We start from the raw sequence: 12,908 nt of genomic DNA on the forward strand, positions 1-12,908 counted from the left end.
TGATATCCACGACCTATCATTTTGGACAAGAGTCCTTTACGGATGTCATCTTCAGTTCTTGTTCCTAGGACAGTTAAGTCTTTAAAAGACTTTGTGTTTTGGTACCTTAGATGATTCACATAAATTGGCCTTAAATTGTCCACGAACTTTTCAATAAGAGTAGCTTCGTCTGGGCGTTCGACGAGTTGCGTGCTAATATTTCTCCACCTACTTAAGAAGTCGGTGAAACCTTCTTTCTCATTTTGCGTAACAACCTCTAGAGTGCGCATATTGACCTGAATTTTAGCATTATCTGCGTACTGTTTGGTGAACTCAATTGTGGCATCGTCCCAAGTAGCAATTTTCTTGTGATCTAAGGAGTAGAACCATTGCTTAGGAATAGTATCAAGAGATGGAGGAAAGATCCTTAAGAACATCTCTGGCTTAATGCCTTTGATCGACATATAATCTTTGAATGCACAAATATGGTTCAAAGGGTTTTCATGCCCCTTAAACTTCGGGATGTCAGTCATGTTGAAGTTAGTTGGCAGTTGAGCATTTACTGCCTCATATTTGCGACTGTTTTCCCTATAGATGTCATCTCCCTTGAGGTGGATTAGTTGCTCCTACAAATATTGGAGTCGTTTTTCTGCTTCAGTAGGACCTGGTGAAAGATTGAGTTCTGGTTGTCCAACAAAGGGTGGAGGATTATCGTGTACGAGCATGTCAGGAATGGGATCCTTTGTAGAAGGAAGTCTAGCTTCTACAATACGGCCTTCGATGGCGTGAAGGCGAGCATAAGGTTGGTCTTGTCTTGTCTGGAGACGAAGGAGTGCAGCTTGGATTTGATCATTACCAGTTACGGGTTGTTCGTGTACACCATTAATTCTTGCTTGACTAGTTCCCACCATTTTGGACTGAGGCGAAGAGATCGACGACGAATCAAAACACGATCGACCATTTTTGCACACTTACTCAAAAAAGACTTGACTCGTGAAGTGGGTGTGTGCCACTGTGTCAAGTGGAATTTGAAAACGACAAATTTTTGAAATCTCTGTCCTAGACAACTGTAGTGTAGTTATAGGAGTGCTGACTCGAAGTTAGGTTTGAAATGGGTTTGAGGCCGGAATTTTGACTCGATATTTGGCCAGAGGTTTAGCTTATTTTTACGCTATTTTAGGCCATTTTTGAAAATATTTACATTTTGAAATAGATTTTATTTTACAAAATTTCGTCATGGTTTTGGTTACAAATTAAGATCATCTATATGATATAAACATACATATGGCCATTATAACGGTATGTTGAGTTCATTTAAAGGGTTTTGGTTTAAAAGGGTGGGTTGCCATACCAAGCAATCAAACTCTGGTATGTGGAGAGGTCTGTGCCAAACATGAGTAAGGTCGGTTCCTAGTCCCTTTCCTCGAGTAGTGAAAGCTCTCGATACAAAAATGAGTAAGCATCGTGGTATGGTTGACGTCAATCGCTATCCATCTTTAGGCCCAGATAAGAATTTAGACCGTCCGGACGGGATGATTAGTCGAATGGGTTAGGTTAAGCCTAGGAAGGCTGGCTAAAATGACCAAAGAAGGTCGAGTAATGAAAATCGACAACTGCCTCGTATAAAATATTCCCTAACCTTGTTCAAGTTTCACCCTGGGTAACACGTAAGTGTATCATCCCCAGCGGAGTCGCCAAACTGTAGACATGGGCCACCCTCGCCGCGTGCACCCTCGCGTTGGTTTCGAGGCGGTGGAACTTCTTCCACGGAACCTTGGTTTGCCAAAGCATGTCATGGACCGTTACCTATTGGTGAGGCACTGAAACCGGTGAAAGGTTGAATAAGCCTGCATTTGTGGAGTCGCCACCAATTTATTGTGGAAAAATTGTAAACCGTTCGAATACTTCGCGTCATGTCAAGACACAAAGTAATGACATGAACACTAAGAACTCGTTACCCTTAGAATTCTATGTCTATAATGACTCTCGAGATGCCAATGGACACGGATGTCCAGAGATAACTGAGTAAGGGGTGAGGGTACATATTAGGAAGCTCTTTAATCGATCACCTAATCTCGCCCGCCTCGATAGCGGCCTTTACTAATGAGTAGGGAAATTGTTCATATTTGATATGTCATCGATGTAATGCATGCAATGCAACAAACATGGATTAATCCTAGTATTTGAGATTAGCTATGTCGGTTAACACACAATTTACCACTCAATTGGGTCGAAGTTGGAAGTTAGATTAATTACATGTGAATGCCATACAATTAAATCATACATAAATAGTAATAATGAATAAACGAATTACAATAATTAAAAGTACAAGAAATGACAAGGCTTTATTTGATCTACGTCAAAAGCACGCTTGAAGACACGATTTCGAAGGAAAAAATAAAAGGAAATTGAAATTGGAGATAAAATACGAAAATACGTCAGATTAGAGGTGATAATACTATTAATAGTCGATTTAAACCGTAATTAGAAGCTACGTCAAAGCGAGAAAGAGTTCAGAGGCAGAAGCCTGCCCAGAACAGGCGCAACATCTGTTGCGTTCTTTGGAAGAGGCGCAGTAATCCCTGCATCTGTTCTAGAGCTGGGCTCTGTCTGTGAAGTCAGAACCGCAAGGTTGTTATCATTCGTTGGTTGATTTAGGATCGATTATTGATGTTAGACTCGAGTTGAATTGCTTTAATTGATTACATGCAGCTGGGTAAGTCATAAACGAAATAAGAAATGAGAATTATAGATGGTTTACATGATTATGATGAACTCGTGTCGGAAATACAAAAGGAGAAACTTGAGGTTAAGAATGGATTTAGACAAACAAAAACTCGAAAGAAAACTTATGTATCAAGTTATGACTCCAGAACCTCGACATGAACACGTCGAAATTCGAAGAATCAATTTGAATTAAAACGGCGAAAACCCGCAAGTAATGAATTACTCGGGATTTAAGGACGAATTAAGCGTTAAAATAAAAAAAGGAATTATTAAAATATGATTTATATACTGACACAACAAAGAAAACAAAGAAAAACGAAAGAAATAAAAAAAAATAGAAAATTGCAGAAGGTCGGGGAAGAAGAAGAAGAGCATGAGTAGAGGCAGCCTCTGGAAGCGGCGCAACAAGTGTTGCGACCCTTCAAAGAGGCGCAGTTCTTGCTGCGTTTCTTCTCGACGTCTGACTTCCGCTGTTTTATAAAAAATGGTTTTAAGAGATTGATTTTAAGACGGTTTTCGAACGTGCTTTTGATATAGACTTATATTAATTAATACAAAATAAATAGTATAATAAATAAATGGGATTTAAACCCTCAGACTTACATGTTTGATGAAATGAGATTGACTAAAGTTATCGTTTTAGTGATTGCTCGACTCAAATATGCGTGGAAAGTGCCCTTGTTAAAGGATTTAGTAAATTAATTAGGTTGATTAAACGTAGTTGGTCAAATTGGTCGGTCTATGCAACGTGACTGGGACTCAGAATGTTCTGAGCTTACGTGGTCGATTGATCAAGCACGTAGGCGTTGAATGCAATAGTGTAGTCTAGAATGCAAAGAGACAGAAAGAAGAGGCAGAACACTCGCGTGCCAAATATGGAGGCCGGAGGCCTTTATTTATACTAAACATATGGAGGAGTTTAGGAATGACACGGATTTGAAAATAAATCATGGAAGTATTCTGAAAAGCGTTAAAAGAGGGTTGGAGAAGAGGCGCAGCACCTGCTGCGTCCTTTGGAAGAGGCGCAGCACCTGATGTGTCCTTCCCCCAGAGGTTTCCTCCTCAGCAAGAAAGATTTCCGCGTTTTTTATGGAATTTCGGTAGATATTCACTTCCTTATTCCGTGAAAAACAATATACGGAAGATATTTCCTTAAAATATTAATTTTAATTAGGAATAACTATCCAGAGAATTCTAGAACATTCCGGAATATTGCGACTCGGCATTTAAACGGTTTTTAGAAAGTGAAGCGGTTTTTAACTCGGGTGTTTGAGCTATCACCTGTCGATGAACTTACGAACTGTCATAAATTGTTCCGCATATCAAACATGCGGCCCAATCATCACTGGGTGGTTGGCGGGAGGTGAAGAAATGAGGTATCTACTGTATATTTTCGGTCACTAGAGATAACTATCATGTTAGATTGCATGCATGCTTTTGTAGGGCGTAGTTAAGTGAGTGACTATTTTAATTCTCTCTTACAAAATCTATACTCAACTTGGTTTGTATTACACACTTTATATTTAAGGCTTGCTTATGTTGAATTTGTTCTTATGCTCTAATACTTGTCTTGCTTAACCTTTCTTTCCTCGGTTTATATTATTCTAGGCATTTTATGCCTGTTCTCGTCTTTTCGATGATGTTAAGAGGGGGAAGAAATGACCATGATTTATTTTTTGCCTAACCTTGCTCCTTGTCAAGACCTTTAGTCTCTTATGGTCCTTAGTTGCTATAACTTTGAATATAAGTGTCTTGATCTTGCGTCCTACTTACTATAACTTTGATAGTCTTTTGTTGAGGGGGAACTTATCTTAAGTCACAAATCATAGAGACTTGTCATCATAAAAAAGGGGGTATTTTTTTGATTAATAGTTATATGATGATGTTTTGATAATGACAAGTGTGTTTAATTATATATATACTTGTTGCTCGTAATCATCTGTTTAGTTATGTTAGATTAAGCACGGTTACACTTTGGCAAGACGATTTGTAACACCCACCATTTTAATAAATCTCATTTATTTGATTTTCGTTAAAGAAGTTTATTTTTATTTCTTTTTATTCTAATTTTGGATTAATGTTTTATTTAACACCATTTTTATTAATTTTAGTCCTATTTTATAAATGGACCGACTTTTAATTATATGTCACATTTTTATAAAATGGGAAAATGATTCTGGTTCATCACCTTTTTGGATAATGTTAATAGTAATTTTAATACAAAGCATTTTATACACTTTGTATTTATTAAAACTTATGTGATAATATTTACATCATTCCTTTTGCTTATTCTTATTTAAAATATTTATTCTTATTTAACATGGGAAGATATTTTTGGTTGTTTAAACACCCATTTTGGCCAATCAACCTAAAACTTTTAAAAAGCTTTATTTCTTATTTTAGTCTCTTATAAACCCTACCTATTCATTAGGGTTTCATTCAAACAAAAATCATATTCCTGCATTCTTTGCTACGTTTCATTCTTTCTAAAAAATTTACGTACGTGCTTGCCTTCTTGCTTCTTTATTTCGTTTTACAAATAAAATCTACGTACGTGCTTGCCTTCTTGCTTCTTTATTTCGATCGACCTTCCCTCATCATCCGTTCATCTTTTTCTAAGGGTTTGTAGAGGAGATATTGAAGGCTAGCATATGTGGATTCGGATTCGTAACAAGGTAACTACGACGTTACTCGGTATTGCATTGATTAATTGTTGTAGTTGTATGTATTATTGGATTTTTTAATGTTTTATGATGATTTATTGATACATATGATTTTCGAAACCTTTAATTTCTGATCTTTTGATATCCATAATTTATTTTGACTATGTATAATTTTAATTTGTCAATAGAGTATTTATTTTGGTTGATTTAGAAGTTTTATGATCAAATCGATTGTTTTGATATTAGGGTTTTAATAATTTCGTTTTTATAATTTAAACTGATGTAAATCATTTTTCTGGAATTAATAGTTGATTTTAAGATACCATGAATTTTCGTGGTAATTATTTTGGTGTTTTAGTATTTATTTCGTAATTTAAAGTATTGACGCAGTTTCTGCGATTATAGCGTTTCTGTTCGGTTTTAATTATGTTAAAAATACTAAATAAAATTGTAAATTTACAATATTTTAGTATATGGCAGAGACATGGAGTATTAGGTTGTGTATAAATTTGTAGGTCTTCAATCATTATTTTCGATTTATGGTGTATTTTACAAGTTTGATGAAAACCGTTGTTAAATCTGTCAAATATGTTCGTCTGTTTGTAAAATTCATATCACCTGTTTTTATTTCGAATTTGCAAAAGTGTAAAGAATAGACTCCTGTTATTTTAAAGTGTAGAGTCTGTATAAAAATTTTCATAAGATTTAAACTTAGAGTTTGGTCAGAATAAATTATTTGTGAACAGCTCGTCTGTAAAACGCGTTTCTGACTTCTCTCAAAGATTCATTTTTAAAAGATATTTTGCTTTTGATACAGTAGCTAATCTTTTTCTCAATGAAGATTTATCATGTTTAGTTATGTTTAAAATTATGCCTTGCCTTAAAATGTTTTCTAAAAGTAGATTTATGAACTGAAACATTATGGGTGACGTTTTCTGACAGTTTTTAGAAATGCATTTTTAGACCCCTGATACTTTCCTAAATTAAAGTTTGTCAAAACATGAAAGTTGTAGATAAAAGCTATAGGAAACCATGAAAATTGGCCTTGCGTCATTTAGATTTTTCTGTAATTAATTATAAATTTTACAATACTGCTGTTCAGTTTTATAAACTAATGTAGAACTCCGTCTCATTAAAGCCTAAGTAATAAGTCTTTACTAAAGTACCTTAAGTCAAAGGATGGTCTTTAAAGTTTAATTTCAGTAACTTAATTTATTTAAAGTCCTTAAATAAATTTTATACTTTTGGATTTAAGTTTAAGTTTTCTAATTCGAAGAAAATAAAAGTGTAGTTCACTTACGAACCAGTTGAATAATATACTATATCACTTGGAATACTTTTAAGTTTGGAATAATGAAAGTAAAGGCAAAGAATAATAAACTAAGGCATACGGGTTCTTATACAGCTATAAGATTGGGTATCTGGCGGGCGTACTGATTGTCGTAGAGTCATGTACATGTACTTAGACTAGGACTTCGCACTGCGTGGTAAGACGTGTCCTATTATAGCTTGTTGTCTAGTGAGCGAACTTGGAGTTGGTCACCTTTGCGTGACACTGAGTTCCCGAAACTAGTGTAAGATGCTGCGGTGTCAAGGAGTATAGCTAAAGTGAATATCTAGCCTGAACTATATTATTTCCATTCTATCATTTGAGGAATTTTGCTTTTAAGCATGCAGCACGTTGGTTAACGTGATTTGGTAATCATATTTTGTTACTTATGTTTTATAACATTTCAATTTACTTTGATATATTAATTGCATCTGTAACATTTATATCATGTGATATGGCTGGGAGAACGTCGAGTTACTCCCCACTGATTGTGGCTGTTATGTTTATAACATGACAGGTATTAGCTTTGCTGGGGATTTCTGTGTGAGCTAGCGAGTAGTTTGCAGATCCTACTCTGTTTTCTACTTTCTTTTATGGTTTTTAGTTTTAACACTTTTGAGGAATTTTATTTTCGCCCTTTTTATAAAAGTGGCATTTGTTTAGACTTAACCATTTAACTTTATCCTTGAGAATTTTATACATTCTCAATTTGTAACAGTTAGAACTTTTATCTTTGTGTATTTAATCCCATTCAACGGTGTTTCGCCCACTTTGTTTTGCACTAGATTTTATAGGGGATTACGGTTGGTATCGAGCAGCATTTGCTCCCGACGCTCACACATTGATCTTTAGGAAAATGCCTAATAAATGATTTAGTGAGAGATGGGTAGAAACCATAAGGACTTGAATGTTAGTTTATGTGTTCCTGCAAAATCAATGACTAGCATTGAATCTATGTTTTGTTTTTTATTTCCTCCGACGAAGAAGATGAAGGAAGGTGGACATGGACGTGGTGTTTTCCCGGACCAGAACGCGATCATGATGGTGATATTGAACTTGCTCCACAACCTAGCTAAACGCCTGAACGCGTGGAGAACTTGATGCCACAAGGAAGGGACAATGGTAGTTTCAACTCAGATTCAATCCTGCTCAAGCTATAGACAAGTTGGCCAAGAGTAGACTCAAGTTTCACGATGGTTCAATAGACCAAGTGATGATTACACCTTTGTGGATCGTTAGGAAAGCAACCCAAGACTGGTGTGTTTGTTTTCTTTACAAGGTGATGGATTTATCCAACGAGCCATACTGCGTACTCTGGATGCCTGAAGATTCCTTCTCTGATCTCAGACTTTATTAGTCTGCGATCATCATTCTTATTCCTTCAATCTTTTTTAGTCTTAGCTGCTTCCTATGTCCTTATTATAAATTTTGATCTCCTATTCTGATGAATTAATCCTTCTTTGTGATTCCTCCACATTGGTATCTATTCTCGTGAGATTCACTGGTTAAACTGACTCTTCTTGAAGAAATGTGATGGAAGTTAAGTAAGTTTGAGGTTTAGTAAAGTCTTGTTACTTATGGTTTGAGGATAGTGAGTTTTACCCTTAATGCCTATCTTGTGAGAGCTTTCATTCTATAAGGATTAACTTGAATGGTGGCTAGTGGATTATGGACTTAGGATTTTAGCTTAGATGTTAGCTTTGAAGTATAAGCAGCTTGCATATTTTGGTCTAGATGTGATTAAGGTATTTATAGTAACCATGTATCATTATTGGTTAACCTAGATTAATCTCAGTTTTGATTCTTATGGATTTAGATTGTTGAGTTCTGATGTAAGGTTGTAACCTTGGGACTTTTGGTTGTGTGACTTATCTTTATTTGGGTTGTTTAGTGTTAACCTTGGAAATAAGGAGTGTCTTAGCTCAACTGCAGTTTGGATTGATTATTTTGATTTGAAGAATTAAGAACCTAAAGTTGGGAATTATGCATACCTATCATATCTTAATGTCTTAACCTTAGCACTGGTATTTCTCGGAGGAATATTTTGGTATGAATTACCTTAAAGGAAATTGTTGTTTGATGACCTTATATGATCGAAATTGTTGCTTGGTTGAGTTCTTAACCCCCTAGTTGTTGAAGTGTTATGATTGGGAATATAATGAACTTCTAAAAGACTTTGATGAACTTCTAAAAGAGCTTTATCTTTTTAGATTGTACTTGTGGATATTAGAGGCCTTGTTGCTTTTAGTTCAAAGGAATCGTCAGAGCTTTGTTAGACGATGTTTTATATTTGGTGTTTTGAGGAGTCTTATGGATTTGATAACTTGAGTAATTTAGTTAGTCGGTTGGATGTTGAAGTACTTGATGTTTTTTTTTTACCATGATGTTTTGACAGGATGATCAGTTATGTAAGGATTTGAGATGAGAGTTGTGTTAATCGATAATCTTGGAGGATGTAGACTAGGAAGTTTGGCAACTCTGAGCTTGACAACTTAGTTGCCTAGTGTTAATAGCCTTGGTTTGTTTTCGATGGAAATAGGAAAAATGCTTGGGTTCCATAGAGGAGTCGTACCAAGAATCTTGAGATCTTCAACCGCTTCTGTAATCCTTGAGAGAGCTTTGTCTAGCTCTTGAATCTCTCATTCCCACTTCTTCGCATGAGCATCTGTTACTACCTTAACCTTGGCTAATTTGAAAAATTTTTACCTTTAGCCTTTTTCCTCGAATATTTCTGTTTTATACAAGGTTTGACTCCTATAAAGTTTTGATTATCTTTGAAATTTATGATTTTAAAGTGTAAAACTTCCATTTTCGTTTTACTCTTGGTTAGTATCTAAATTTTGTCATGTCTTGAAATGTTTTTAAAACTCGTTCGAAAGTATTTCGGAATTATTTCGAAAAATTTTGTTTGGATGCTTCTAAAACTTTCAAGAGTTATGTTGTATTTACAAATTCGATTTGTACAAAGGTTTTAAGTAAAATTTGCACTCTTTCTTTTGAATCTCGAGATGTTTACCCCCTTTCATAATCCTTGAGAGAGTTATATATGACTCTTAAATCTTTCTCTCCCTTGCTTTAGTTTCAAAACTTTTGTCTTGATTTACCGTTGACCTTTTTCCTCGGATATTTCCATTTTATACAAGAGTTTTTGCTTTTACCAAGTTTGGTTCTCGAAAATTTTAATTTTGAGTTATGATTTAAAATTTTAATTTCAAAGTTAATGTTACTCTGGATTAGTGTCTAAACTTGGTTTTGTTTCAAAATGTCTTAAATCTCGTTTGGAAATATAATTTAATTGTTTCAAATAAAGTTATTTAATGCATAAAAAAAAAAACCTTTCAAATGTTATGTTGTATATACGAATTTGATTTCTCGTGAACCTTTTTCTTTGAGAAATTCCATCTTACACAAAATATTTTGACTTTTATAAAGATATATTGATTATCTTGGAAATTTTGAATTATGACTAGCTTCAAAGTTTTGAACTTCTCTTTCTCTTTTAGTTTTGGGTTATCATTTAAATTTGGTTTTGTTTCGAAATGATTTGAAATTCGTTTGAAAATACTTCCGAATTTTGTTTTTCAATACTTTGATGCCTTGAGAAACTTTCAAAAGTGATGTTGTATTTTCAAAATTTGATTTGTTCAAAGGTTTTAAGTAAAATTGGCACACGATTACTTTTGAATTTCGACATTGGTGGATGCTCGGACTTGTCATTAAAGACGTCTAATGACCGGTTCAGTACTTTCTGATGCATGGTTGTAAGATTTGATTTTTCCAATGTTGACTTACCCTTATCTTGGACGACAGAATCCTGGTTCGCGACAAGTATTCCCTCGATCCATGAGATGAGACAAGTGATTTTTAATATTTCAATTTTGAAAACTGGTTTAAAATTTGTTTATGCCTCAACAATGTCTTTTCGAATCTACTTGTCAAAAAAAAAAAAAAAAAAAAAGTCTTAAAAGGTCTTTATCCCTTAAGTTTTGTTTTTCTCTATTCGAGTTTCGAGGACGAAACATTTTTTTTAGTGGGGGAGATTGTAACACCCACCATTTTAATAAATCTCATTTATTTGATTTTCGTTAAAGAAGTTTATTTTTATTTCTTTTTATTCTAATTTTGGATTAATGTTTTATTTAACACCATTTTTATTAATTTTAGTCCTATTTTATAAATGGACCGACTTTTAATTATATGTCACATTTTTATAAAATGGGAAAATGATTCTGGTTCATCACCTTTTTGGATAATGTTAATAGTAATTTTAATACAAAGCATTTTATACACTTTGTATTTATTAAAACTTATGTGATAATATTTACATCATTCCTTTTGCTTATTCTTATTTAAAATATTTATTCTTATTTAACATGGGAAGATATTTTTGGTTGTTTAAACACCCATTTTGGCCAATCAACCTAAAACTTTTAAAAAGCTTTATTTCTTATTTTAGTCTCTTATAAACCCTACCTATTCATTAGGGTTTCATTCAAACAAAAATCATATTCTGCAATTTCTTTGCTACGTTTCATTCTTTCTAAAAATTTACGTACGTGCTTGCCTTCTTGCTTCTTTATTTCGTTTTACAAATAAAATCTACGTACGTGCTTGCCTTCTTGCTTCTTTATTTCGATCGACCTTCCCTCATCATCCGTTCATCTTTTTCTAAGGGTTTGTAGAGGAGATATTGAAGGCTAGCATATGTGGATTCGGATTCGTAACAAGGTAACTACGACGTTACTCGGTATTGCATTGATTAATTGTTGTAGTTGTATGTATTATTGGATTTTTTAATGTTTTATGATGATTTATTGATACATATGATTTTCGAAACCTTTAATTTCTGATCTTTTGATATCCATAATTTATTTTGACTATGTATAATTTTAATTTGTCAATAGAGTATTTATTTTGGTTGATTTAGAAGTTTTATGATCAAATCGATTGTTTTGATATTAGGGTTTTAATAATTTCGTTTTTATAATTTAAACTGATGTAAATCATTTTTCTGGAATTAATAGTTGATTTTAAGATACCATGAATTTTCGTGGTAATTATTTTGGTGTTTTAGTATTTATTTCGTAATTTAAAGTATTGACGCAGTTTTCGCGATTATAGCGTTTTGTTCGGTTTTAATTATGTTAAAAATACTAAATAAAATTGTAAATTTACAATATTTTAGTATATGGCAGAGACATGGAGTATTAGGTTGTGTATAAATTTGTAGGTCTTCAATCATTATTTTCGATTTATGGTGTATTTTACAAGTTTGATGAAAACCGTTGTTAAATCTGTCAAATATGTTCGTCTGTTTGTAAAATTCATATCACCTGTTTTTATTTCGAATTTGCAAAAGTGTAAAGAATAGACTCCTGTTATTTTAAAGTGTAGAGTCTGTATAAAAATTTTCATAAGATTTAAACTTAGAGTTTGGTCAGAATAAATTATTTGTGAACAGCTCGTCTGTAAAACGCGTTTCTGACTTCTCTCAAAGATTCATTTTTAAAAGATATTTTGCTTTTTATACAGTAGCTAATCTTTTTCTCAATGAAGATTTATCATGTTTAGTTATGTTTAAAATTATGCCTTGCCTTAAAATGTTTTCTAAAAGTAGATTTATGAACTGAAACATTATGGGTGACGTTTTCTGACAGTTTTTAGAAATGCATTTTTAGACCCCTGATACTTTCCTAATTTAAAGTTTGTCAAAACATGAAAGTTGTAGATAAAAGCTATAGGAAACCATGAAAATTGGCCTTGCGTCATTTAGATTTTTCTGTAATTAATTATAAATTTTACAATACTGCTGTTCAGTTTTATAAACTAATGTAGAACTCCGTCTCATTAAAGCCTAAGTAATAAGTCTTTACTAAAGTACCTTAAGTCAAAGGATGGTCTTTAAAGTTTAATTTCAGTAACTTAATTTATTTAAAGTCCTTAAATAAATTTTATACTTTTGGATTTAAGTTTAAGTTTTCTAATTCAAGGAAAATAAAAGTGTAGTTCACTTACGAACCAGTTGAATAATATACTATATCACTTGGAATACTTTTAAGTTTGGAATAATGAAAGTAAAGGCAAAGAATAATAAACTAAGGCATACGGGTTCTTATACAGCTATAAGATTGGGTATCTCGCGGGCGGTCAGATTGTCGTAGAGTCATGTACATGTAGTTAGACTAGGACTTCGCATTGCGTGGTAAGAC

Source organism: Silene latifolia, chromosome X, assembly GCF_048544455.1.
Source record: "Silene latifolia isolate original U9 population chromosome X, ASM4854445v1, whole genome shotgun sequence".
In the NCBI taxonomy this organism is placed as follows: Eukaryota; Viridiplantae; Streptophyta; class Magnoliopsida; order Caryophyllales; family Caryophyllaceae; genus Silene; species Silene latifolia.